Raw genomic sequence first — 5,716 nt, 5'->3', positions numbered from 1 at the left:
GAACATAATGTCATGGCTCTCTTGAGTTTCCAGTTATTTCTACAACTCTGATTTTTCTCTGATAGAGTGATTGGAACAGATACTTCTTTGTCACAAAAAACATTCATGAAGTTTGGTTCTTTCATGACTTTATTATGGGTTAACAGAAAAAGTGATCAAATCTGCTGGGTCAAAAATATACATACAGCAGTGCTAATATTTGGTTACATGTCCCTTGGCCATTTTCACTTCAATTAGGCGCTTTTGGTAGCCATCCACAAGCTTCTGGCAAGCTTCTCGTTGAATCTTTGACCATTCCTCTTGACAGAATTGGTGCAGTTCAGTTAAATTTGATGGCTTTCTGACATGGACTTGTTTCTTCAGCATTGTCCACATGTTCTCAATGGGATTTAAGTCAGGACTTTGGGAAGGCCATTCTAAAACCCTAATTCTAGCCTGATTTAGCCATTCCATTACCACTTTTGATGTGTGTTTGGGGTCATTGTCCTGTTGGAACACCCAACTGCGCCCAAGACCCAACCTTCGGGCTGATGATTTTAGGTTATCTTGAAGAATTTGAAGGTAATCCTCCTTCTTCATTATCCCATTTACTCTCTGTAAAGCACCAGTTCCATTGGCAGCAAAACAGCCCCACAGCATAATACTACCACCACCGTGCTTGACGGTAGGCATGGTGTTCTTGGGGTTAAAGGCCTCACCTTTTCTCCTCCAAACATATTGCTGGGCATTGTGGCCAAACAGCTCGATTTTTGTTTCGTCTGACCACAGAACTTTCCTCCAGAAGGTCTTATCTTTGTCCATGTGATCAGCAGCAAACTTCAGTCGAGCCTTAAGGTGCCGCTTTTGGAGCGAGGGCTTCCTTCTTGCACGGCAGCCTCTCAGTTCATGGAGATGCAAAACACGCTTGACTGTGGACACTGACACCTGTGTTCCAGCAGCTTCTAATTCTTGGCAGATCTGCCTTTTTGGTGGTTCTCGGTTGACTCTTCACCCTCCTGACCAATTTTCTCTCAGCAGCAGGTGATAGCTTGCATTTTCTTCCTGATCGTGGCAGTGACAAAACAGTGCCATGCACTTTATACTTACAAACAATTGTTTGCACTGTTGCTCTTGGACCTGCAGCTGCTTTGAAATGGCTCCAAGTGACTTTCCTGACTTGTTCAAGTCAATGATTCGCTTTTTCAGATCCATGCTGAGCTCCTTTGACTTTCCCATTGTAGCGTTTGTATCCAATGAGCCCTATTTAAATGGCCTCAGAGAAGTCACCAGCTGTAGTCACTCATAATCACTCACAAGAAGTTAAGAGGCCATGCTATGAAGCTCATTTCATTGACACAACTTTCTAAGTCACCAAAATTGCTAATTCATGTTGCTGTATGTATATTTTTGACCCAGCAGATTTTGTCACTTTTTCTGTTAACCCATAATAAAGTCATGAAAGAACCAAACTTCATGAATGTTTTTTTGTGACAAAGAAGTATCTGTTCCAATCACTCTATCAGAGAAAAATCAGAGTTGTAGAAATAACTGGAAACTCAAGAGAGCCATGACATTATGTTCTTTACAAGTGTATGTAAACTTTTGACCACAACTGTATATATATATATATATATTTTCCCATATGTTTGTCACTCATTTTCTCATAGCTAACCTTGACCTATTACCTTTCCGTTGAAGGGGGATGAAGGGATATTTGATGTGCTAATCAGATCGATAAAATAAAAACAGGAGCTCACATCGGTCATTGAATTAATGTCAGCACCATCAGTAGATGTCTTCTCAACAGTGTGTGTGTGTGTGGTGTGTGTGTGTGTGTGTGTGTGTGTGTGTGTGTGTGTGTGTGTGTCTCTGTCTCTGCAGGCAGAGCAGGAAGCGCTGGGAACTGTTTGTGCAGACAGAGAACCAGCACTTGGTGAGTCCTGAAGCTCTGGACCTGCTGGACAAGCTGCTACGCTACGACCACCAACAGAGGCTGACAGCCACAGAGGCCATGGAGCACCCCTACTTCTGTAAGCGAGACACGCACACAGCTGACACAGGGATCTTTGGTGAGGGGCTTGTGGCATTTAGATGTAAAGACCTGAAAATACTTGCGGTGTGTAGTGATTGTAGTTCGGAGTGTAAGGTCAAAACATTTTCCTGGCAAATTCCCCCTCAATCACACCCGTGTTGCATCCAAATACTGAGCGTTCACGTCGGGGTCATTAGGCCCTAGCATCCTCCTGTCTGTTCCTCCATTATAACAACTATACTGCCCACTTAAAGTCTCTTTTAGAATAGTCCTGTGCACTAAAGTTTGTTTCCTCTCGCCTCCTGCAGACCCAGTAATAAAGGAGCAGTCTCTGTCAAACTCTGACAACAACATGGTCTCCAGTGGCAACACTACGGCGCGATGAAACACAGGTAACAGTTCGAAGCCCTTCAAAACTAAATCCACCATTATCACCACCGTAGGTTATTTTCACATTACCTACGGTGGTATAACTTTGCATGACTTTGCATGACTCCTAAAGGAAGACTTTTCATTCGGGCTGACGTTTAATTAACTAAAGTAAGACGTGTGAACTGCACCAATAAGCGCGTTCCACCCAAATTTTTGATGACGTGTGATATCATTAGATCGGAGTTCTGCTTTGTGAAATGAGACTAATTTATCAGAGGAACTGTTTGATAAGTTGATTTATATTTGAAATGACAGTCTTCTACTGTCGGAGGAAACCCTGTGTTAACTCATTGTTAAATTTAACGAAGCCAAGCTCACCGGTAAACATCTACTCATATATTTTAGGATTCTTCACAACACACCAACTCATTCGGCGAACGAGATTCAACATAATTCACTATTCTATGTAAATTCAATAAACTCGTCTGCCTCAATGGCATAGTTTACATATTTTTATAATAGCTGATTTATTAAATCGGAGTTCTACTGAGTGAAACGTGGTGCTGAATTAGATTTTGGACCACAAAAAACAAGGGATTTCTGTGTCCCATGAGAGCAAACTGTCACCCACCTGTTTGTCTGAGCAGAAGTGCTGTCTGAAAAGTCACGTTAAATGTCCCGATTTCTGTAACGGTGTCCCCTCTTTTCTCTCGCCAGATGTGGAAGAAGAAGAAGAAGAAGAAGAAGATGTTTGTTACCTCAGCTTTGTACCCGGTTGTGACAGTAACTTTGACAAGTGTACAGTGACAATGGATCAAAGTAACTCTGACCAGTTACACAGTCTCCACAGATATGTGCATATGGACACACACACATACACACCTTCTACACACACACACATGCATCGATGTAAGCACACCTCGATTAAAACACGCAGACATGTACGCAAGCGTGCACACACACACACACACACACACACGCCCTCCTCCTCTGTCTCAGTCCGATTGGCTTGTCCTGGTTCCCTGTCCAGCAGCCTGACCAATGAGCTTGAAGCTGCTCCCCCAGACGTGCCCCCCCCCCCCCCCCCCCCCCCCCCCCCCCCCCAGCTCAGTCTCATGTAGGTCAACAAGGGCAAACTACTTTTAAAGACAATTCAGTCCCTCTTCCTCCTCCTCTCTCTCTGTCGTCCCTCCTTTATATCGTCCCCCGTTTGTTTGCATCAGCATGGAGAATGAACAGGAGCCCTCCCCCCTACTACTCTCTCCCCATCCTGTACCTCGACAGACAGACAGACAGACGTCTTAGCACTACTCCAGTTCTGAAAGTGGCATGGTGGACTCTCTCTAGATATAATGATGATGATGATAATAATAATATTAATAAAAAATAAATGATTTTTATTTAGATGAAGTCTGCCTGTGTCAAGAGTGAATTATTGTTCCTTGATGGGTTTTTTTTGGTTTTTTTCATAATACGATATATTGATAACAACGACGCAACATTTTCTTGATATCACAAAGTCTGCCTCGATACAATTTTGTTTCAATGTAATTCAGGGGTTAGGGTTAGTCTGACACATTCGGTTACATTTATGTCAACTCACAAAAAGAATCTGAAATATGATTTGCCGGTTTTATCACTGGGCTCTGTAGGAAGGAGGTGCACTTGGACAGAAATCAGGGACACAGACGTGCCATGGGAATTTCAAAATAAAGGCGTTTCTTAAAGATGATGTGTAAAGTATTCACTTTGCAACGACGATACTGGATCGTTGATCATTGAATTGATATCGATGTAATCGTTACATCCGTACTGACTTGGAGAAGTGTCATACAATGTCCAGACCGTCCAGACGGTGGTTTCTAACAAAAGTTGCAATTAAGTTGCATTATGGGAAACGTATGATCCAGTGTTTTTGGAGTTTGACCCATACTATAAATCAGGGGGTGTCATTGTCTGCTGCTTTAGTTACAAGCCCTACAACTTTATGGAAGTAAAATACTAAATTGTTTCCTTCCTTCAGTGTCTTTTCATCTTTTCAACATTTTTTCAATGTTTTCGCCCCAGTCTGTGCCACCGGGGGTCAGTTTATGTCCGTTGTAGAGACGTTACGAATCGCTTTGTACAGTTGAAGGTTTTTTGCCGTCTCTGTCTGTGTAGCCTGTTCAGTCTTCTGGGTTGCTGTTTATTATTAGAAGAGCGGCGTTTCTATTAATTTGTCCTTTTACATCAATGAGGGTAACAGAAGCAACCCTCCGTGTAATGCAGCACAGTTCAACAACACCACAAACTACAGCCTCCAAAATAACAAAATAACTCTGAAACAGTTTGAACAATAACTGAACATTATAAGCTTCTTTAAGGAGTGTTGCATTAGACAGCATTATTTTCAGCCTAATGTACGTAATAAACTGGCAACCTTGTGTATATTTTAAGGAGAGATTAAGCCCTACAAAAAAGCGGACTTGGCTGTTAACAATAGGTCTTAGTTGCAGTTTCCGATTTTATTTTTAGTTTGAATTTCCATCCTGCATCAGTATCACTAACACACGGAGAGATGTGTAATCAGTGAAAACTTTCCACTGATTCTATTTTAAACGTCAACCTATAACCTCTTCTCTGACTCATCCGCACTGTATGCCCACTCTGAAAACTAAACCTGAAACTAAAATGTTCCAAATGACGTGTGAATGTCTGCAAGTACACCGGCACTCTACGTTATGGCAAAACGGACACGGACAGACGGACTCCAATCAACTGATGAGCTGAAGTGTGTTTGTGAGGGTCTGTATGAAAGCTGAGCTTGAGTTGTGTAAAGCTGCTACAACTAGTTTGTTGTCTCTGCTTTCAAAAACTCAGGATAGGTACTTAACCTAGTAGCACCAAAGAGCAGTCAAATAAAGAGCCAGATATTTCCCTCAAGAGGTGGTGGAGACCAAAACAGAGTTCAAAGAGAATGGACCCCCTAATTTTTTCTAATTTTAAGTCGCTAAAATTGTTCGAATAGTTTTTTCCCCTTATCGATCTACTCTCAAAGCCCGATAATGACAAAGAGAAAACTAAACAGAACAAAGGATTTTTGAAATTCTTGCAAATTCATAAACAACTGCAATGTCATATTTGACATATGTGTTGCACTTAAAAATTACAGCTCGGTTATAACATGATAATAATAATAATAAATTTTATTTGTATTTCACTTTACATTTTTTTTTTTTAAATGTCAAAGTGCTACAGGCATGATAATGGTGGCGTAATAGTTTGATAGTTTGAAATGTAAAATATGCACAAGGCATTAACTTAACAGTATCAAATGCGTGTAGTCGAAAGTAA

At 41.4% G+C, this 5,716-nt stretch overlaps 1 long non-coding RNA gene across 1 annotated transcript; it reads left to right on the top strand.

Moving 5' to 3' along the window:
- Positions 1-1,853: 1,853 nt before the first annotated feature.
- LOC137873387 (uncharacterized) lies at positions 1,854-3,793 on the top strand. Its single transcript, XR_011103200.1, has 3 exons — positions 1,854-2,009; positions 2,320-2,403; positions 3,101-3,793. It is a non-coding gene; the product is annotated as an uncharacterized lncRNA (long non-coding RNA).
- The last annotated feature ends 1,923 nt before the right edge of the window (positions 3,794-5,716 follow it).

This window comes from Cebidichthys violaceus, unplaced genomic scaffold (assembly GCF_023349555.1).
Source record: "Cebidichthys violaceus isolate CVI_PGR_0920_01 unplaced genomic scaffold, fCebVio1.0.p SCAF_164, whole genome shotgun sequence".
Lineage (NCBI taxonomy): Eukaryota > Metazoa > Chordata > Actinopteri > Perciformes > Stichaeidae > Cebidichthys > Cebidichthys violaceus.
Note: the sequence above shows the minus strand (reverse complement) of the source record. Positions and strands in the feature narration are given on the sequence as shown.